Raw genomic sequence first — 24078 nt, forward strand, 5'->3', positions numbered from 1 at the left:
TTCTCGACTTTGTCTAAACAACAAAGAAAGGAACAATATTTACAAACTATACAATCGGAAGACAAAGTATGGAAATATAACCCGAATGTACACATTCGGACGTAAGAAGACACATATTGTTCCCGAATACAAAACAATCGGAAGCTAAATAAACATATTTGCAACCGAATATACATCAATTGGAGTTCAGAAGCTGTAAATTTTTCATCCTACACAATCGGAAGAAAAAGTGCACCTCTATAACCCGAATGTACAAATTCGGAAGTAAGAAGACACATATTTTTTCCGAATGAAAAACAATCGGAATATAACTAAACACGTTTACAACCGAATATTCATCAACTGGAGTTCAGAAACTCTAAAATTTTATCCTACACAATCGGAGGTATAAAACATTATATTGTCTTCCGAATAAATACTGGCCCCAAAATGGGATTTTTCCTATATCATAAATTTTGAGATTTTTTCAATATATACATTCGGTAGTGAGTGTTCTTCCGAATACTTTGTGTCTACTTAAATATATTCGGTAGCCAAAAAATTCATTAAACTACCGATTATTAGCAGTTTGTATCCAGGAAGATATGGCCACCAATATTCGGCAGATAATCATCAAATCTTTCTCCCGAATATTGTCGATGTTCTTGAAAAATGAAGAACACGACTACATTCGGAAGTAAATGAGCATGCATATCGTCCGAATCTGGATAAATAAACGAAAACCCTAGAAAAAAATTTTCTCGATTCGACGAATTAAAGCGAAATAAACCCCAAAAATGATAGATTCTTACCTAATTGGGGCCATTTGAAGTTGACGAAGTGTTTGAGTCTCGGAATCGCCACCACCGACTACATTGCCCGGTAATTGTTCTTCGCTTCTTCGCGTTCTTCTTCATTTGCAGCAAGAATTTCTTTATTTCTTGCTAAAATTCCAATGTTTGGATCGATACCCCGAGCAACATTTTTGGTTCTAGGTCTGTGGGTTTCATTTCTCTTATCCATTTTTTTATAATCGAATCGACGATGTTTTGATTTTACGATTCGCGGCGATGTTTCGGTTGAACGAGGAAATTTTTTTTTTCTTCCACAATCGGAAGATAATATGAAACTGGAAGAAGAAGAGTTGAAATGAGTAGAATTGTTTTTGATTTGGTTTTTATACAGTTTTACCAGAAGGGCATTTATGTAACTTCAATATCATATAGGGTACCCCTTAACTAGAGTCTTTGGCTGGGTATAAATTGATGGCCCCTAAATCCTTTTGAGTGGCCCCTAAAAACGCCAGGCAAAAAAACCATGGTCCCTAAAAAATCATTCCAAAGAAACTAGTTATCTATACCTACGTAAGAACAGTAAGCCCATTAGGGTTCTCACAGGGTCCAAACCATTATTTGGTGAAAATTTTCGCTTCTCACGTTGTCTTTGAGAAGATGAATCTCACAAAACCCCCATATTGGATTCCGATTCCACCAATAGTAACACCTGGTAATCAGAAATACATAGTTACACACAGGCCACCTTACAAGAATTGGTTTAGATTGTGTTCGGATGCGGCACTAGTCAAGAAAGATGCAACTCCTACAGATGCTGCTAAGAAAAAAACTCAAAAAGCACCTCCTAGGGCTGGAGGTGGCTTCATAGTCCGAAATTCCTCGATGGAGCCCCGGAGAAATGATGGTCACAGATGACCCAAATGAAGATATTGACTTTTATGAGTTGTTAGCAGTAGAAAGAGCAAGTCAAGAGATTGGTTACCATTACAACAGATAACAGATTTGTCATTAAGATCTTGATGGATAAAAGACTAAGACCTCACATTCATGACATGGAAGCACTAGTAAAATTGGATTTGTATGAGAAGAAATATCTAGTGTTGTATCAAAAGATAATGCAGAGGATTCAGGCACAGATAACCAATTCGAATGGCCGTTGGAACTGGAATCACTTCAGCTTTTCAACTATGCCCAGACTTCCTCGCTAATACTGTCAAGGTACCAGGGGATTGCATTATTACCAGGCCCAAGGAGAACGATCTTCATCATTTGCTGAATCGTATTCTGGATAGGGACCGCAACAGGAAAGGTTTCATCAAGACGGATCACCGGGCTTCAGTCCAGCGTTCTCCGAGTGCATTCAATTTGAAACAGGGAACCATGAAATCCAATCAAGTCCCCCCTGAAAGTACAAAGTTGCAAGCAAAGAAATGAAAATGAGTAATACTTCCAGCTACCGAAGCTTCCTTTTCTATCATGTATGTCGTATTGTCCTTGTTATTAGAATGTAGTAGTAGTATATTGTTCTTTGTTTTTCTACATCTAGCTCAACAGTGGTTTTCTACTAGTGATGTATGTCTTTTTCCACATGCACTGTGTTGTGACTCCTAGAATGTTATTATAATGATTGTTACGATGTTCTAAGCTTCAAATACTGAGATGTCGATATTGAGCTATTTGTCCAATTTTCGTATAAAAAACAGTGAATAAGATACCTGGTAGATCCCCAAAATCTTTGCCAGGCAAGTTGTGCATCTTGTTGCCATCGATTCAGATAAAAACTTCAAATACGCTGCTGCAAACTTGATAAATGACCATATTTCTCTCTTCGTTAACCCTTTAATGATAAACTGATCGTCCAGTGGTTTAGTAAAATAGGTGTTGCTCTTACCACCCTGAGATTCAGGGACCTTACGAAATCTAGCTCAGATGTCCTCCTTAAGGCTTCAAACCCCTTTGCACATACTTCACCTTCCAAATGGACCATTGTCGCTGAATGCCACTCTAACAAGCAACGCCTTGAGCGGACTGGAATCAAAGAGCTCCAAGGACCAGACATGGATAAAATGCTACTATCCATAGACCCAAGATTTCTAAACGATTCAGAGGCTTCTGTTTCATCGAAAGAATGAAACGACTGAAGAAGATTCAATGAATCATAAACCACCCAGAGGCATCCTAATCCAACCCGTGTTGTTGTCGTCTGAGTTATCTGCTCCTTTCACGGGATGATGAGATTCAGTGACCTCAGCCATACCCAGGTCTTCGAAACGCTTTTCCAACTTTAACAACTTCATATGAGTTTTGCCTTGGGTTAATGAATCTGCTGCCACTTCACCGTTAATTCCAGTATCGTACTCCCTGGCATGTTTTTACTAGTCCATGCTGCATCAAGGTTCGCTACAATCGGAAACTGATCCTCTGAGATTGCCCTCCCACATGTATTTTCAGTCTCCAAAGGATTGGTCGGGGCATTTGAACTTAAGCTTGATAAAAGATGTGGCCTGGACCCTGTGGTGTTATGATCTGTGAAGAATCCACCTGCTCACTGTTTCCATCTAGCTTGCACTTTTTATCACTGGGAGAATCTTTACCGCTTTGCTTGGAATTTGAGTTTGTTGATACAAGCTTTTCTGCACCACTTGCAGACTCCTCCGTACATTTTTGTATAGACTCCTGATTGACCTCTATCTGTAACCATTCTGGATTTTCGTAGCTGAAATCAAGTTTTGAGGGTGGAAGGTATACTGAGTGAACATCCATCGATGCATATCCAAAGCAAGCGACCATTTTATTGAACCTGCAATCGTATAAAATGGTAGAACTGAGTGAATGTGGACAAGTGTGAAATAGTACCAAACTGTTCTTAACTCGTAAGAAAAGTTACCTTTTACCCAAATTCTTTATTTACCCTTTAAACATAGGAGTATTTAAATAAGAGAATAGCCAATCAAAAATTCCAACGGATGGGTATAGCTTAGTCACCAGGAACGGGAACGAGGACGGGAAGGGGAGCGAGTACCGAAACGAAAATACGTAAAATTCTCAAAAATGAGAAACGGGAAACGTGTCGGGAACGTAAAATATAAATCATATATAAATTAAATTTCATAGATATATTAATGATACATAAAGGTTAGAAGGAGGAGAAAAAGTTATTTATATATTTATTTATCGGTTGCTAGAAGAAATATATCTAAAAAAGGAACAAAATAAATCTAGAAAATCTTCTTGCTATATCTTTACAGAAATAGATCTTTTTTTCTTCTTTGATATATCCACGATATCTTTCTTAATTGTTAAATTTATAGCAAGGTTGCTCCCTTGCTAGGAACACGTTCCCAGCGCGTTCCTCACTGAGGTACGCAAAAATGCGCTTTTCACTGAAAAACGCTCATATGCTAGGAGTTCCTGGTGACTAAGGGGTATAGGCACTTTAGATGTGTTATGCTCAAGTTATGGATTGCACCGAAGTCTACAAGGCGCAGACAATATTCCAATAAATTAAGAAAAGTGAACTGTAATGAGTTGCAGAACTTACAGTACAACCAAATGGCTTGAGGCTCCCTTCAAAAAACATAAAGTGTCTTCACCAATTTCTTTCCTCCCTGCCCAGCGCTCCCATGTGCTTCAAGGAACTTCTCCACGTGGAATGCTTCACAATAACCCGGCTTTTGAGTGGAAAGATGATCAATTGAAGGAACTATTTGTGCACCTGTGCAGCGTGCCACACGCGCTCTAACAAAGGCCTCTTGATATTGAGAACAAGAGATGTTTTCTTGAAAGAGGTATTCTTGAGTGAAACGTGAACTGATTTCTACCAGTAAGACATTGGGATGATGAGCAACTATCTTTGCTACTGCCATCTTCAAATGATCTGTTTCCTATATATAAAAAAGTGAGACAATAAGAACAAAAATTCAAGGAAACAAAGAAAAACCCAGTCCATACCAATGAAATATGGATCTAAACATGTGTCTCGCTATCCAAATTCCAACACAGGTATGAATACATGCCCATATGACTAATCCATCACGAAATGGTTTGTTTGATTTTAAATTTTATCTTTTACATATACTATTACATCATCTGGATTATATTAAGATCAAACAAAAATAAAAACTAACTGAAAGAAAAAGATATTTAATAATGTAAAATCGCAATCCAATAAGTTAAACTGATGAATGATAGCAAAACGTAAAGGGTAACAACCTGCTGCAGTAGAGTATCAAAACTTGATAAATGATTAGACACCCGTTGATACTCAAGAGCTCCGCCAAGGATAAGAAAACGAGGCTTCTCAATTTTTGAAGTCATCCGCCGGTTGGAAACATTCTTCTTGCGAACAACTCCTTTAACAACAATACTAGAAGAAACAAGGTAAAAGGTAAAGCCAGTGTCAGAAATTAAACACCAAAAGAATGTCAGAAATTAAACACCAAAAAAAATAAAACAGAAGTGATGCTCATAGTTATTTGTGTATATCACCATATGGGAACTTTTAAAAGAAAGCCCACATGATATCATCCAAGATCAGTGGTGGATCCAGGATTGAAGATACAGAAGGACCCCCAAAAAAAAGTCTCATTGGGTGGCGGCAAAAAAAGGGCAAATCTAGGGGGATTTTGATTGATAACATCTACAACCTTTAGGAGCTATTTGGCGAGTACGCTTAAAAGACCATTCTGTAGAGATCCTAGGATAAATGAAGCACATAAGCTCATCAACCAATGTCTACTCCGATTTCATCATAAAATTGCATTACCAGAAACATCTTAAAATCAAAATTCACATCAACATACATTTAAAAAAATCACCACCACAAATCAAATTCATACCTGAAAAACCAAAAAATCAGTAGTCTTTTAAGTGGAGCATCTTGACAATATCAATTAAACTATAGATTCAGCTTAAAATTCATCACATCTCACACCATCTTCTTCGTAAACACAGATTTAAATTAAATTCAATTGTATTTATATGTCCAGTCAAACGATCTGTACTTGTCTTCTTACATCTTCTTCTTCTTCAATATCATCTTTATTTTACTGATAATTTTCATTTGACTATCATTCATTTACAAGCATATTTCTCCTTTGCAGCTGGTTTTTGTGATTTGATTGGCGTACGTTGGGATCGAGTAATCCTCCTGGAGTATTCATCTGGCTGGGGTTTGTATGGTTTTCTCCATTTCAGAGTGAGAAGGAGGAAGAAATGAAGAGGATAAGTCTACCAGGAGATAGAGAGTAAAGTAGCCGTAGATCTAAACCATGGAAGATGAACTTTCAAAATTACTTAGTTGCCCCTTACAACGCAGCACTTAAAACCGTTTCTCACTGGGCTGCTGAAGATGCGAGGGTGAGGTCTTGGCCCATGTTTTGCCATTCTCAACGTCACATCGCCCCCCCCCCCCCCCCCCCCCCCCAAACAAGATACTAACAAATACATTACGTCCGTAATACTCCCTCCGTCCCAAATTAATTGAATTATTTGTATTTTGCCATTTTCAACGTCACCCGAACAAAAAAATACATTAGAATCTCCGTAATATTAATATTCTTTTCTTGGTAACGAATAAAATTATCAATATATATATAGGTTGTTAATATAAGGAGGTTGAAATTTGTAAGATTTTATAAATCAATTTTACAAGTCGCGATTACGTTTTGTATCGGCATACATAGGTTATTAATATGTGGAGGTTATTAATATATGTTTTGTATCACTATTATGTTTTCTTCTTCTTTTTTTCCTACTGTTACATTTCATACTCGCTTTTGAAATCCTTTACTTTCGTGAACCTGTGCGTTATTTGATCAGTTTTTGTCAAGGAGCATCACAACCACAACTTATTTTAGATACGATCATGATTGAATTTTGCGGTTCCAATGGAGTGAGATAAAAATGGTGAAAATTCAACCCACCAATACATGGTTCACCATAACGGGTATCGGTACCGATACTTAGTTATACTATTATATATACAGATATAGTACATCGGTATTTGTACCAAAAATTACTTTTAGGCACAAAACATGATTGATTTGATAATGATGATATGAAATCAGGGTTAGAAAACGAAAAGAAGATAAATAAAGGTGACACGAGATCAACGTGGTTCGGTGAATTATGTTTACATCCACGCTTGGATCCCCTTGGTGAGAGGTGTTTTATTGATTAGCATAATACAATGATTTTCCTCGGATTAGCTAACCTAGAAATGAGGGAGGACCCATGGATAATTTTATATGTACATTTGTGCACTATCCATGCAAGATTGGACCCAAAAAAATTAGAGTCCAAATGATAATAAATTTGAACCCAATATATTGATGACATGTTCCTCTTATTAAACTCTAGATTCCTACACTATTTTGATCAAATTGATCACTAGGTTTTATTCTAAACCAAACCAACCGATTTCTTTGTCATCATCCACCATGTGTTTCTAAAGGCAAAGCGAAGAAAATATTATGTGTCGAAGCAAAAGAGGTTTTTCCATTATGTTTCATGGATAACCACAGTCTTATGCAATGTCCTTGGATGTATTCAAAGTGTCCGCGGGAAGGTTGTTCACGCATCAGAATGGTGATTGAATCACAACCGGAAAAGCTCAGGTATTTGCAATGTCAAGATCCCAATTGTCCATAGGAACCACATATGCTAGATGATGCTATGAAGATTAAAAAAGAAGAAGAAGAAAAGATTGCAACACTCTGCAAAAACTTCAAACTTAAATCCAAATTGAAGAAGGAGTTATTACACTGCAAGCATTGTGGATATGGAGATCACGAATACAAACATTGTTCACAGCGAATCAGTTCATGCCCAAAGCCCAGTTGCAGGACTTTTATGCATTTGTGGACTTCTTCTGAAGAAGACACATATGGAAGGCATTTCTGGGAATGTCCCAGGTGTTTTTTGGTGGAGTGGGCTGATTGAAGTTGTAGGAAAAATAGACTCACTATGGTATTATGTTATTTAATTTGTTGTTTATTTTGTGTTATTACGATTATCTAAAACCATCAATATCAAGTAATTTAAATTTTTCCTTCATTAAACATTGCACCATCAATTTCATAAATAAAAACATAATGCATCGAACAACCACACCATACATGAGAATAAAAGAAATACATCAGATTAAAATAACTACTACATAGGCGGCGTCAGTTCTTGGCGGGTGGTAGAATTCCTAGGGCGATGTTGGGATCGTATTTGATGAGCACCCTAAGAATGTTGAAACAAGCATGGAAGTCGAAAGGACGACCGTGGTGAGATACTGGCCACATCGCTAGAGTTCTGGGTTCCACTTCGGATTCATCGTTGAGCTTATTTTTGTGATTCTCCATTAGTTGAGAGATGAACTTCGATACATTACAACTAATTACACTAAAACGATGTGTTAATCCGTGACAATCACTCCTATTAATGTTCATCGTTTCAGCAACGAACATTTCAAAAACTTTCTGCCAAAACGTTGATTGTGATACATTCCTACCGGTAGCAACATCAGCGGCAACATCTTGTGTTTGAAAAACGTAGGCTCTGCAAATAGCTAAATCCTCTTGTTGAGTGAATCTAACAAAACAAACTCTGGGAGGCATTTTTGTAGATGATTTGAGAGGAAAGAATGTGTAGAATGTATGAATTTAGAGTTGAAATGAGGAGTATTTATAGATTTAAAAAAATGTAGTCGTTGGATCAAAGGTTTTTGCAGCCGTTCAGATTGAGTCGTTCGCGTCATTGGGTCCGACACTGGCGTTCTTGATACGGACGCGGGTGCTATAATTAAACACACGCATTGTAAGTACACACGCTGGCGTTATTTCTTCATAGGCCAGCATTGGTAGCAAGGACACCCGTCTTTAACACAGACACGCGCTAGATGTTCCGACTCAATGTTCAAAGCAACATATTTGTTGATTTGAACATCCATTTTTCATGTTTGTTCATTCCATAGTGGGAGCAAAATGAAGAAACACTGAGTTTGTTCATTCCATAGGAACTGCTCTAAGTTAAAAGATGGATCCGTAAAAAATTTTACTACTAAATCTGATCGTTGGCTGCCCTTATCATATATAAAGTGACCATAATAACCATCTAATCTTTTTTTGGGCCGGACGAACTTAAAAAAGGAGATCCAGATCCATATCCATTTGACGAGCAAATAACTTGAAAATCGAAGTCGGTAAAACCAATCCCTAAAATCCTCCTCCGTTTGTATCATCAAATCAATCTAAGACCTAACTTTATGTAGAGAAAAAAAAATGTGGAGATTTCTGATGCCTGCAAATTAATGAATCAAAATGCCGAGAATCATCAAGAAAGCGATAACCCCGGTGTTACTGGCGTATTCGAGGAGGACTGCTCATAGAAATTACAGCTCTTCTTCTTCCATCTTCATCACCCAACAATTGAAGAATAGCAGCAGTACCAATATCATCCATAGTAGTAGCAGTTTAATTTATCAAATTCGGACTCCAACTCGTGACTTCTCTTCTTCTTCTTCTTCTACCGGTAAGAAGGGACCGTCTGGATCTGATAAAATCACAGGTACCGGTGAGGAACCTGCTGAACATCTTCTTAAAAAGATATGTTTGTTTTTGTAAAATTCTATCTTTTGAACCTACCTTGTTACGTTATTCATCTTTAGGGTCCAACAAACACACACAATTTGAACATCACTCCACTCTACTCATTCCAATTTTGTTGTCTGCTTCATCAAGCAGCCTTAGGGAGATACTGATCATTCTCTAATAACTACCAGTTGATTTATCTAAGACACTGCTAGAGATATACTGTGGTTGTCAAATTGGAAGATTTTCTATTCTTTAGCCGGAAAGAGTGATTAATTGAAATAGAATTGACTATAACCGTGATGAGATATGAGCACGCCACTTAATATATCTCCTCGTATTAGAGTTACAAGTGGGTGTTGCACACCACAAACTGCTTTGCAATAGTTATCAAGCTGTAATCAAGATTTTTATGTAAAGTTATGTCTTGATGTGTTGGGCAGGTTGTGGAGACACCAAGTGAGTTTCCTTTCAAAATTGAAGATAAACCATGGGAGCAAACCATAACATTGATTGGAGACTACGGCGGTGATGAGATCAAAGTCATAGTTCACATGCCTACAGATCATTCCTCTACTATCGAGGAAACCGGTGATGACCAGAATCATGTCCAAAACAAGGATAGCGCTAGCGATCCACAGTCCAGCATTCGCTTAGTTGTAACTCAAACGAATTTTCTCGGGACTACTTTGGAGTACGGTGTTATTGCTTATCCAGATGACTTTTCGATAGACAGTTTTTGTGCCAAGTATGCAAGGATTCCAGAAGAAAATATCTATTACAGAGGACCTGACTACGCGTAAGTACTGGAATTATATAGGTAGTTCTATTTCTATCAGTTGTTGCACTCGTTCTATATTGTAACTTTTATTTTTTCTTGAAGGAAATTGGATAACAACTTGCGGAGAGAATTTCAGAGACGTTTGAAGATCAGAGGAATCATACCCGGTACCACCAGATTCTTACATGAGTACATGGCTAACAGAGACATCTGCTCATCAGATTCATCCAATTCTCCTACTCCTACTCCTACTCCTGATGAGTCTACTCCTGAATCGGTAGAAACAACAGTGTTTAATGATGAAGGATTTCCTGTCGACCCTGACATAGGTAATACTGTTTGATGTTTCGATTTTGTTGGACGAGTATATGTATTGATTTTTACTGAATTATATGGTTTACACAGAAATACACAGACAAAGAGGACATCCACTTGTCAGGTATTATTCTCAGCTTATTGTCATCATCTTTTATTTTTCATCATGCAGTAAAGGCATCTCCCATGCTAGGGTCAAAAAAATTTACCTGATATTTGGTATAAACAAGCTAGAAATAAAAAGAAAACACTATGGATAAAAACAAATGGAAATAGAATTTTGCCGAAAAATGTATCTTCAATGGTAAGGATGGATCTCCATAATTTTTTAGTCTAGATCAGAGTCACGAAGGAAGTCTTGATGTGACTTCAATTTAACCTTTTTGCCCTGTATTCAAAATGTTTTATTAACCACTCACAAATTTTTATTGATTTCAGTGAAGAAACCTATCATCCTATGTTTTTAAAATTTTAAAAATGATGCTCACGTTCTAATTGTTTGTTGTTATTAATTAGTGTTTTTTTTTGGGTTTTATTAATGGCAGTGCTGAGGATATCCGCAACAGTGGAAAGACCCCGAAGACTTCGTTTGGATTCCATATCCATATACTCGGTATTAGATATTACCTAGTTTTTTTCTTCTCGTTGTTTTGTTGTTATAATGAGTATGATTATTTCTCCAATCGTGGTGAGAAATGTGCACCGTCATCATGTGGGGTGCACAAAATTGGACTTGTTTGTTATCATTCGCGTGCGTTCAACTAGTAAGAAAGGTTGTTGTTAACTTGTGCTGCATATAAGACTCAACAAAAATGGGTGTTGTTAACCATTGAGACACGGTAAATGCCATTTTTGAAGGTGCAATCTTTTGTGAATGCTTCATAAGAGTTAGTCTTAGTCAGCCTAACAGTGTTGCGAACTTACAATACTAACTTCTATTATTTTATTATCATTTTGGTGTTCTGAATCAACTAAAGTATTTTGTTTTTGTGACAATAGTAGTGAGAAGCTATTGTGGATTGAAATTACCAGAGAGGGTTTCTGCGCTTCTGAAAGGTATTATTGTTAATACTATTTTTTTTAATTCTTTCTATCCCAGTTGGAAAGTGGCCAAACTCTGATACTTAAGGTTAGAAGTTTGAGTTCTCGCGCTGACCATCTGCAAAAAAATAAAAAAAAAATACAAATTATTAACTAGTTTGATGTTTACTAATGGCAGTGAATCGGAATATTTTGATGATGAATACTGGAGGAGTGATAATGCTGACATATTCCTTGATGGCGAAGCTTACAATGCGAATCCTTATAGATGTTTACCTCCCAAATTATTTGGGGACCCCACTGTTATCTCGGAAGAGATGGATAAGATATTGTATCATGATCTCATACATGTTAATGATCCTGAAAAAGCTTGAGAAGAACTTGGCATGGCCCTAAGAGCACACAATGATGTGATGAATAAGATGTTCTTTGATCGACCACCTATTGATTCAGATCTTGAACATCATCAAGGATATTGTACTCCCCATGTTCCAATTCCCTCTGTTCCAATTTAGATGATGTTTTAAAGATTCAGATCTTGAATATCATCAAGGATATTGTACTCTCTCTGTTTCAATCCCCTCTTTAGATGATGTTTTAAAGTTTTTCACGCAGTAATTTTTTTTCTTCTAAATCTGCCTATGTTTTCCTAAAAATTTAAACTTCCTAGTTTTTTGTTTCTGGATTATGAACCGGATGTAATTCCATTTGGGATGACCAAATATCTCAACCCAAGATAATAGAGAATATATTTAGAATTTTAAATTAAGTGAATTATTTATGACCGATAACAAAAACAATGAATGTCACGTTGATCCCAAAGCTGGGGTAAATCAGTGAGAACTTGGAGAAAATAGCTGAATCCTCGTCTATTTTGGAAAGAAAAAAACAAAAAAAAAAAACCCTAAAACATCATCTAATGTGGAATGGAGGGAGCATTTTAAATTTGAGATTGCTCTAAATTTTTTGTTACTATCTCCGTCCAGCATACAAAGGCATGATTTTGAATTTTAGTCCACCAGTTTTTGTTTAGAGTCTGAACGACAATTAATTTAAAGCTAATGTTTTGTTTGATGAGACAGTTGTATTTTGATGTTGTGGTATATTTTCCGTTTTTGGCAAAAAGCCATATAATCCTGTCTGGTTGGCTGTTCCATGTGATGTGAATGCTGACGATTCGTCGAATTATGAGTTGGGGAAATAGATACATCCTATCATGATTTCAATTCCTTGTTAACCAGGGGATGATTTAGTAGCCGATGTAGGATAACATAGATTCGGTTAATGTTGTTATTGAATTATGGAATCTAGTTTTCTTGGATATGAGATTTTATCCATCTCCAATTTTATGAAAGAGATGATGTTTGAAGGTTTGTATGAGCAATGCCGGCTGTCTCAATTGTGGCGGAGAGATGACGGGAGGGGAGGGATGTTTTCGAAGATGGGGTTCTATTTGAGGTACATTACTTTATATAATTTTCGAAGATGGGGTTCTCTTTGAGGTATTTTGCATTATATAATTTGATTAATACTGAGGTGGGTTTTTCGTGAATTTTCCAGATCCGTTTCATGTCCTAGTGCTTTGTTGTGGTCCTTGCTGCTTCAGGTGCCCAGTTCTCCCTGAGTTTTAGGTTTGTGTAGCTTGTCCCTTTTTAACAAGCAGAGCTTTTTGATGGGAGAGTCATGGTCGTAGAAGAAATTTTTCGTGATACGATCCATTTTTTTGTGGATGTGTGTATGAAGAGTTTGTTTTTGCATGATTTGATCTATAACAAGTGACGAAATCACTATTCTGTGTAAAAATTGTAGAAAAAAATGCTACAAAATTGACCTAGATCGACCCCCTCAATGATACCATGACAAAGTTAATGAAAATATGTCGATGTAATGTTATTACAGAGTAATGATCTGGTATCTAATACAGACAAAGACGAGAGGTATTAACACTGACTGACAGACAGACAGAGTATGACTTGACTATACAGGACTTTTCTTTTATATACCCAAAATTTCAAACTCTCGAATCAACCTTATAAAAACCTCAAAATCCATGACCAAACCACAGATGCCTTTCACTCAACCTCCTTATTCTAAATCTTTTAATACTTTTTTTTTTGAAGCATGAACTTGTATTGATAAAATTAAAGTGGAATTACACGTGGGAATGTTGTTCCCATGGTTTCATTTAATACAGTTTGTTTCAAAAAAACTAGGAACCGTGTACTCCCAAATTTTAGTGTGCAATACTCCCTGTTGACTATTGTGTGCCGCATGATTAGCAAGAGAGTCCGCTGCCTGATTTGCTTCCCTGTAAATGTGAAAAAATTTGTAATGGGGAATTTCTTCCAGTCTTTTGGTGATCTCAGCAAGCATGTCTCTCAGGTACCATGGAGGATCAGCCATTTTGTTGATGAAATGAACTAATGTCTGCGAATCAGATTCAATGTATATTTTAGTCCATTGGTACAGTGTGACCGTTCGTAAGGCCATTAGGAGTGCCCATGTCTCTGCTAGTAGCGTTGTTGTGATTCTTAACGGTTGGGCCATTGCAACACTAACTGAGGTTGTCGAGTCTCTGCAAATAAAACCACCTCCTGTGGGTCCCGGATGTCCGCGGGAAGCTCCATTTGTGTTGATTTTGATCCAATGTGGTTCCGGCGGTTTCCATCCAACCTGAATATTCCTTGTCAGCCGGAGTGATGAAGTGGTAGGTGTTGTAGCATTCATGCCTGGTATGGGTGGAGGTAACACTTAATTTTCCCAATTGTATTCTTGGTGCATGTTGTTTGCTGGTTTGACTATATCGGAAGGCGATTTATGTTTTCGTCCATAAACTAGCTCATTCTTGGCCAACCAAAGTTCCCACAAGATGAAGCAAAAGGAGGTTGTTGCAGTTGTGGATTGTCTGAGTTGTAGTATTTGGTTGACAATGGTTGATGGAGTGAACGGTTGAGGTCTTTGGTGTTGAAAGCCAGGCTCTGCTTCATGATGGTTGAAGAGAAGGTTCCAAACTTCTCTGGCGAATTGGCAGGTGAGAAGGATATGTTCAGCAGTTTCTGGAGATAAGTTATATCTAGGACATAGGCCGGAGGTAGTAAGGTAAATTTTATATAATAGAGTGAAGGTAGGTAAGCCTTCGTTGATAGATTTCCACAAGAAAGATTTATTTTTGGGGGGCATTTTAGTGTTCAGATGTGAGTTGAGGGTTGTAGATGATTTTTAGGGTGGGTTGCAGTAGACTGTTGGGTGAGCATACGGTATCCGGAGCTAACTATGTATTTCCCAGATTTTGTGTAAGGCCAAATAATTTTGTCGGGTGGACCATCTTGAGGGAGATGAATGTTAACGATCCCGAGAATAGCTGATTCTGGTAATTGAGACAATCGGTCATGGTTCCAAGAGTTTGAACTTGAGTCTATAAGATCTGCTACTAGAGGAAAATTTTGGCAATGGTTTTGGTTTAAAGGTGGGTGGTCCGGGATCCAATTGGAGTCGGTCCGGATTGAATTTACCGTGCCTATTTGGTGGAAAATATGAGGTGAGATACAAGGAAGAAGGGAATTGAGTTGTTGCCAAAGAGGGCTAGCCGAGTTGGGGGGGGGGGGGGGGGGGGGGGGGGGGGGGGGGTCGGTTTGATTGGAGAAAAGGTTCATTGTTGAAATATTTTTCTCTGCACGTTGATGTATAAATCGAGTTAGGCTGATCATGAATTTTCCAAACTCGTTTGAGTAATAGTGCTTTGTTGTGGTCTAAGCTTTTCCTAATTCCCAATCCCCCTTTCAGCTATTGGTTTCGATAGTTTATCCCATCCCATGGGATGCAGTTTTTTGACAGATGCATCATGGCCCCAGAAAAAATTCCTAGTAATTTTGTCTATTTTCTTATGAACTTGCATTGGTAAAAGTTTTGTATGCATAATGTGGTTTGCAGTAGGTAGTAGATAAGTTTGAATGAGTACTAACCTTCCTTTTTGATTTAGACATTTCATTTTCCAACCTTTCGCTATGCGAGCCATTCGTTGTATGAGTGGCCGGGAAATATGAGCTGATGTTCTTCCACTTTTGAATTGAACTCCCAAGTACAATGGTGGTGTTGATGTCGCCGGCATATCGAAAACGCTTTGGATTTCACCGATGACGGTGGAATCAAGTCGTGGATGATGAATTATATTAGATTTGCTGGGGTTTATATGTTTTCCAGCTGAGTCGGAATAGGCGTCGAGTAGCTGTTTGAGTTGAGTACAACTCAGTTGGGAAGCTTTGAACGTTAGTAGAAGGTCATGAGCATACATCAAGTGAAGTATTGGTGGTGCTTTCTTGGAAATGCTCAGTCCTGTAATGTTGTTTGTGTGTTCCAGGTGTGCCAGGTTTGTTGAAAGGATCTCCGCACAGATAATAAATACATAAGGTGATAACGGGTCTCCTTGTCTTATTCCCCGAGAAGGTGAAATATAGCCATGTTCCATGTGGGGTTCCATTTACGTTGATGGAGTACGTGATTGTGGAGATACATAACATGATATATTGGGTAAACTGTTCTTGGAAGCCAAGTTCGGTAAAAGTTCTCTTCACGAATCCCCAATCCAGACTGTCATAGGCTTTCTGAATATCTAGTTTAAGCCCAATTTTTGGTTCTTTAGTTAAGTGGGAGGTTCTGATATAGTGAAAAAGTTCTCCCGCTATTGCTATATTATCTTGAATCGATATTTGAGGTACAAATGCACTTTGGTAAATGCTTATAAGGAAAGGTAGTATTGGTCGTAATCGATTTACTAGGATTTTGGCTATGATTTTGTAGGTCATATTGCACAAACCTATATGTCTGAATTGGGATGCAGTTGTTGGGTGATCCCCTTTTGGTATTAGTGTGAGATTTGTCCGGGGATGCATATTAAAATTCACAAATGATTCTCGAACCATTGCAATGAGTTGGAGTTTGGTGGTATCCCAGAAAACTTTGAAAAACTTACTTGTGAAACCGTCCGGTCCGGGAGCCTTTTATGATCCAATCGCCCAAAGTGCCTCCTTTATTTCATCTTCAGTTATAGCTTGAGTCAGGGTAGTACATTGGTTTTCTATCAACTGAAGGGTGATCGTGGAGAACAATTGGTCATCAAGTATGGTACTAGGTGTTGTATATTGGTTTGTGAAATATTGTAGTAACAGGTCAATGATCTGGTTTTTTTCAAAAACCTAATTTCCATTCTGGTCTCTCAGTTGTTGAATGTTGTTGCAGCTTCGATGTATAGTTGTTGTGGTGTGGAAAAAAGATGTGTTTCTGTCACAAGATTGAAGCCACTGGATTCTTGGCCTTTGTTGCCAGTATGTTGCATGACACTGTAGTAAGGATAAATGAGCTGCACGAAGTTCTTCTTCTTGTTGTATCCACTGAGCTAGTATCTGACCTGTCTGTATTTCACATTGATGTTATGCAAATTTTAATTGTGCTGCAGACGTTTTGATCATGTTGGGGAGGTGGCCGAAAGTTTCTTTATTCCATTGTGTCAGTATGTTTGCAGTTATGATGAGTTTGATTTGAAGATTGGTCGTCGGTTCATGATCAGACGTTGTTTCTCAGGCTCCATTGACAATGTGTTATATATTAGGGTGACATAACCATAGGTGTTCAAATTTATAATTCCTCTCATTTCTCCAGTTTAAATGTTTGGTTCTAAGCAGTATAGGAGCATGGTCCGAAGCAATGCGTGGCAGGTGAGTGACAGCTGCATGAGGATTGCTCGTACGCCATCTTTGGTTTGCCATGGATCTGTCTAGCCATTCCATGATGAATCAATCTCCTTGTTGATGATTTGTCCACGTAAATAGGTCTCCATTAAATCCTATATCAATCAATCTTGTTTTGTCGATCATATTTAAAAAAAGGTTGAGTTTGAGCATATATTACCGGCCTACCTCGTTTATTTTCGATGGTAGGATAACTTCATTGAAATCTCCAATCAATACCTACGGAAGTAACGAAGGTTGGAACACATTAGAGAAGTTATTCCATAAATCCCATCTGGCATCTGGGTGAGGTGGACCATACATTCCGGTACATAACCAAGGAAGAGCTGGAGGTTGTGGTGTAACAAGCACGTGAATGTAGATCTGAGAGTGGAGTAGTATCTGTGCGTGAATTATGTTCTGCCACATTAGGCAGAGGCCACCTCTGTGTCCTATTCGCGGGACGGTAAAGCAATTGTCAAAACTTAAGGTCCGCTGCACTGAGGTCATATGTTGTTCAGTCGCCAGAGTTTCTGAAAGGAACACAATATCCGGTCTATGCGATGAAATGAGTCCACGCAACTGTTGGATCGTGTGGTCTTGGTTGATGCCTTGACAGTTCCACGCTAAAATAGAGATGTTACTAGCCATAATTTACTTGAATGAAGAAATTATAACAGCCACAAAATAACTTCGCTTGTCTGGAAAACTTGAAGCGCCAAAGCCTATTGGTATTGTAGCCCTCAGATAGTCCGAATTAATCTTCTGTGTGTGCCGATAAATCCTTTGGTTATTGGAAAGCCGCAGTAGACGAGTCTGTAAAAGAGCCTGAGTTTAATCAGGGATCAAGGATGTTGAGGGTCTCGAAAGCTCGTTCTTGAGGAGCACAAAAGGAAATATTTGAGGCCCAAAAGAGATAACGAGTAACAAGCCCACAACAAAATCAGTTACACACCAAACTACACTTATATTACAGACGACTCACACTATTACAAATCTTATAATTAGAAAGCAGACTTACTACAGGACTACTGACACCAAACTGAAACACTCACAACCAAAGTACAGAGCTATTGCAGACTAGGACTTGGTACAAGCACACTTAGTACATCCTAGTACAGTACAACCTATTACAATACTAGGGAGGCTGTTCTAGATAAACACGAACTATAAAACCCAGAAGGAAAGACATGCAGGACAACAAGGTGAAAGACAAGAAAAAACTTGAATTGTACCTAGCTAAGAAAGAAACTGATTAAAACTTACAACAATCAAAAAGCAAACTTCCTAATAAACTGCACTAGTTTGATTAAATCTTAAAACAAACTTCCTAAAGAACTGACACTTAGCTAAAAAGAAACTGACTGTTAGGTTTGATCAAGAAAAAGAAACAGAAAACGTTCTAAAAAGAGGTTGGCCAACCCAAAACAAACAAGCTTCATCATTTGATCTTCAAAGAAATCTTCCATCAAGCAAAACATTTAAGAAGTATGGTTAATTCTTCACAACTCTCTTGCATTTGTAATCACCTGGAGTTGGTGTTTCTTGTTCTTCCTTGACTGAGTCCCTAGCTGCTAATGCTTGTTCTTCATATCCTAGTGGTTCCCAAATTTCAGCAGGTACACTCTCTGGCCTAACAGGTGGTGAATCTGGTGTCGCAGTGGTGGCAGCATGATATATGTCCACTAACAAAGTTGGATTATTTATCGCAAGCTCCTGATATTGTTTTCTTCTCTTAGGATCAGTTTCACTAATCATCCATGCCCTGTAATCTTCAATTGTAGGCCAGAGGTGTGCTCTTGAAGAAGATGCGGCTGCAGAATCAAGATTTCCAGCTGGGAACAAGTCATTGGTATAAACTCTTCTAAATTTTCAGGGAAAAAATTGTATAGACAGTGGCTAGGGTTTGGTCTCTTGGCTGATGGAGTATGAGTCGGAACCCATGTGATTTCATAAGGTTTAGGATTGCTAAATGGTTCAGAGGGGTTACACTCAATGTCATCCCATTGATGAGGGTTCACAACAAATATGGGTGAATTAGGTTTAACAATCTTCATTGATGTCTCTTCATCCTCTTCAGGAAATATGGCTTCATTATAGTCTCTCATGCTCCTTTCAGAATGATTGGTATTGCTTGTGTTTATTGAAGAATCTATATAATTGGCAAATAAACCTAGTTCATCGTCTGCATCATCTGCCAAATTTCCCATGTACTCATTTTCTTGCCGGTGCACAGGTGGGTATAAAGCTGGTGGTGCTGGAAGTTGTTATCCCCGTTGAATGAGGTTCTGAGCATGACGATATTGTGCACAACCTTCTTGTCTGTGACCCAATCTGCGGCAAAAAACACAGAAATTGTATGGCAGGTCATGGTACTCAAAGGTAAGTGTGTTGAAGTCGCCTCTGCCATTGTCTGCTAGAGTTTCTGCCCTTAAAGTATTGAAAATGTTCATTGTAACTCTTACTGTCATACCATATTCTCCATTGAATTCAAGTCTTGGTGGATCAAAAGCTATAATTTGGCTCATGTCATACACATACCCTCTGATATCATCAAAGTCTTCTAATTGTTCTAAGGTTAATCCTCTTATAGTGATATTAGGTTCTACATTTGTTAAGTGAATTTCAAGGATGTGTTGTCCTTGATGCCATACACTTAACATAAAAGTATCATTCATAATAGCCCTTGACCCGTGCCTAACAACTCGAGCAAATTCATGAAACAATTCAAATCTAATGGGATAATATTTTATACCAGAATGCTTCACTGAGAAACCTCCTTTGATTCTCCATATTTTTTTCAATGCACAACGTCGATGCCATGCATTTACACCTTGTAAGGAAAAAAACCCTCCAATAATACAATGTCTCCAAAGATCATGTGGAACATTCAGTTGGTTATTTGGGTCTTGATTGAAATTCAAGTTCCTACCAGTGTCTAATCTCATGGAGTATTGAAGCATATTAATGAGATTTTCAAGATCACCATTCCAAACAGACGACATGGTATGAGGTGAAAAAACTAAACAGATGCAAGGTTGATAAAAAAATAAGGTTCTCAGGTTAAAGGATGTGTATTTAGAAGGTACTTCAAGGTATGGTATCGACCTCAGTTCTGTGAGGTGCTATAAATAGGTATAGAACATGGTGAAGATAATTATTAGTAGGTGTGAAAGGGTAAACAAGAAATAAACCAGACAATGAAAAACAGGGCATTAATAATTTCCAGACTGACAGAAGGTTCAAGACGATTGATGTGAAAAAAGATTGTCTAAGAGTTCAGAAGAAGGCATGTGTAAAGTACCTCCAGGTAGCTGCTTAGGAATTGTAGCAGCCAACAAAATATCCAATAGAAATAACCAATCTTCTGAGGATTCAATTTTGAGAAAACCCAATACGCAACGAAATATAAAGAGTTGATTAGAAAACCTATTTGTTATAAAGGAATAAAAAGACCATACCTAACCAGAAGATTAATTACTGCCTCAATTGTAGCAATTTATGTGAGTAGATACACATATATTGATTGAAGCATACTGGTCTTCTGATATCAGCTATCAATTAAAGTGAGATGTATCAAATGGGGAATTGATGCCTGCCGCCATAGAGACTTGAACCTTCAGGGAAGAACAAAAGGAAGAGATATGTGTAAATAAATTTATGAAATTAGGTATGGATGTGAAAAATTATTTTGATATATAGGTAGATTAATGCTTGGATGGGTTGGCCAAACCACAAATTATCCAAAAATGGCTAGAGAAATCATTAGAAATTGAAATTGGGATTTAGGGTTTACTGAAAAAACTAGATAAAAAAGGGTTTTTTTTAATACTTGGAATATTATCTCTCTAACACTTTTCCTCCTTTGCATAGTCCATTTCCTTTTCTTTTTTCTCTCTTCCTGACATTTTTCATTCCGAGTATGTCGTTTTTCTTTTTCTTGTTTGTTTGATTAGCGAAAATACGTACCTATATACAGGATATAAGAATGTTTAAATTAAAAAAAAAAGGATAAGCAACAAGCCCTAACTGGAACTGATGTCCATCGAGTCCGAAGGCTTTCCTATTCATGTTTTATGTCTTACTACAGACCTTTGAAGATAAGGATTAGGATTGAATGTTTGTCATCTAGAATTGAAGATCACTGTGAACTGAAGAAGAATAGGAAGAAAGCGTACATTTTCAGGGTTAATTAGGCCGACCGAACGAAGCGAGGGAGGACTCTATATATTGTGACTTTATGTCATTGTGAAGCATGACATTTTTTTTCAATTTGACACAAAAAGATTGGATTTGGTGTCTGTCTATTAGTAAAAATTCGAAAATGCCCCTCAAAAAGTATGTAGGCGTAATTTATGTTTTTCTTCTCTTTTAGACAATTTCATAAATAAGCAGAAGTTGAAGGGCTATCGCGTAAATGCTCGGAAAGAAAAAAGGACATGGAAGTTGGAATCATCTTAATTGTTTTAGGGAAATTTTGTTAAAATCAAAATAGAGGTCCTGAGTTCGAACCGACCACCTCCAAAAACTTCTATTTTATTTTATTTTTCCTTTTTCTTCTTTTTCCTCTCGATTTCGACAAACTTCATTAAACAAACAAATTTATGGTTTGAAGTTAATTAAATAATCTGACTAAATTGGGGCCTATATCACTCAATTGGGGTCTATAGATAGATGACGAAAAAGGTCATTAGAAATCACTTCACACCACCCCTTATCAAAATAATTACGAAATTACCTATTTTATCCCTGATTAATTAGCACTAATTAATCATATTAGGGGTTAATTTTGTTTTGGATGTGAGATTAACTAATGTTAGATAGTTCATCAAAACATCAACATTTTGATTTTTTTCGTAAAAGTTACACAAAATCGGTTTACGTTCATTCACTTGTAAACCGATTCTGGATTGGTGTTTAGAATTACCAGAGGACATCCAGAATCGCTTTGACATGTTTTATAATCCGATTATGGAAATCGGATTTTTCTTATGACATATATAAACCGATTGTTTCCTTTCATTACCAATTTTCATTCATCGCATTATTATTGTAGGATGCATTTAGCACATGCATCAAGCCTTTGAATCCCTAGGCGACCCTAGTGGACGAGTTATAGTCTCGTGAGGGTTTAAATAGAGGTTTACCTAAAAAAACTTCTAAATCTATCAATCTTCCTCCGACGAAGACGATACCGCATCCAAGTAGTCCGGGTTATCCTCCGGGATTCTATCTGCCAATAAGTGACAGCTTGCATCGAATGCGAATGCTTCCCCCTTTACTTTCAAGTAGCGCGCTTTCACGACTTCGTGCTCCAAAAACAAAAAAACAAGGTTACATTTGTTAGTGGTGTTTCGTTGGAAGATAACACAACATGGGGTACGTAAAAAAACCACAAAATTACTTACAAATTGTGCAATGGAGAAGGTGAAGGGGCGAGCGTTAAAAATTGGAGGTTGGAGAGCTAAAAATGCAAGTATCGCATTTTCGATGACTAAGTGTCTTTCATGGATGGCTTGAACACTTCTTGCGTTAGGATTTCCAAATTCTTCGATAAATTTGTTGTGTACTTTAACCCAAAAGATTGTTGAATCCTCTCTTTTGGAGGATTGACGTCTAAGCCGATTTTCCGCATACCACGCTTTCGTGATTGCCAAATCTTCCGCTGAGTCGAATGATGCCATTTCTTGTATGTATATGTATTAAATGAGTAGTTGTGGAGTATATGGAGTGAGGGGGAATAAAATGATCAATTTTCGGGCAAATGGGGTCCAAGGGTGAGGTCTTTATTTATAGAGAAAGTCCCAAACGACTATTTTTTTTGGAAAACGTGTAATAATTTGAAATAATCCGTCTTTTAGATGGACTATAAAATCCGATTGTGTTTATATGCCACAAGGAATCGGTCTTTCTTGCGACCAAAGTAAACCGATTAGAGCCATTTTGAATTTTGAATTTTGACCGACACTAATCGGTTTATATATTTCCATATGTGATCTGATTCTATACATCCAGAAAAATTGGCTTGCATAATCGGTTTCTAATGACATATCGAGTAAACCGATTCTTGACATGTCAGGCTAGAATTATAGAGCAACACATAATTATAATTAAAGCTTCAAGCTCATCAAGTTCAACATAGATATCATCCAAAATAAAAACCTTAAAAGAGTGTTAAGAACTTAAAATAAACACAAGTCTTGTAAACTTAAAATTTTAATATCTAAAACTTAAACAACAGCACCACCATGAGCAGGAGCACCAGCATCACCACCATCAGCAGGAGCACCAGCACCAGCAGCACCACCATCAGCAGGAGCAGCATCACCAGCATCACCACCATCAGGAGAAGCAGCTTGTGCTTCAACCATTAGTTCCCACATATCTTGCATTTCTGCATGGACCTCCCTCCCAGATGAAATATTGTTTCTCCTCATTTTGGCGAAGGTGATGACCACAATAAGCTCTTCAAGTGAAAGCTTATCAATCAATGTCAGGGCTTGTTCAAGCCGGGTTTCAGCTCCGAATGCAAACTTGTATAGGCTCCTCACCGACACTCTTTGTGGTTGCCTCAAGGTATCCTCCACGATTAAATCGCGATTGTCGAACGGTAGGTGTCTGAAGTCCATTTTGCACAAAAAATAAACAAAAATCAAGTCAAAAATCGGTACATAAATAAATATATGTAACCCGATTCTGAAGAGACCTCTAAAATCGGTTTATGTGGTACATGTATAAAATCCGATTCTGAAAGAAACATGAACTTCAGACACCTACCATTCGACAATCGGATAATGTTAATCCTAATGTAAACCGATTACTATGCATGCTCTTCACGGTCGGAAAAAAAATCCAGAATCGGTTTA

The 24078-nt window shown here is 37.6% G+C and overlaps 1 long non-coding RNA gene across 1 annotated transcript; it reads right to left on the reverse strand.

The window, feature by feature from the left end:
* Positions 1-1685: 1685 nt before the first annotated feature.
* Positions 1686-6008, reverse strand: LOC113357383. Its single transcript, XR_003363605.1, has 5 exons — positions 5612-6008; positions 4986-5139; positions 4315-4657; positions 2489-3573; positions 1686-2175 (listed from the first exon to the last, which is right to left on the reverse strand). It is a non-coding gene; the product is annotated as an uncharacterized LOC113357383 (long non-coding RNA).
* Between the last annotated feature and the right edge of the window lie 18070 nt (positions 6009-24078).

This window comes from Papaver somniferum, chromosome 3 (assembly GCF_003573695.1).
Source record: "Papaver somniferum cultivar HN1 chromosome 3, ASM357369v1, whole genome shotgun sequence".
Lineage (NCBI taxonomy): Eukaryota > Viridiplantae > Streptophyta > Magnoliopsida > Ranunculales > Papaveraceae > Papaver > Papaver somniferum.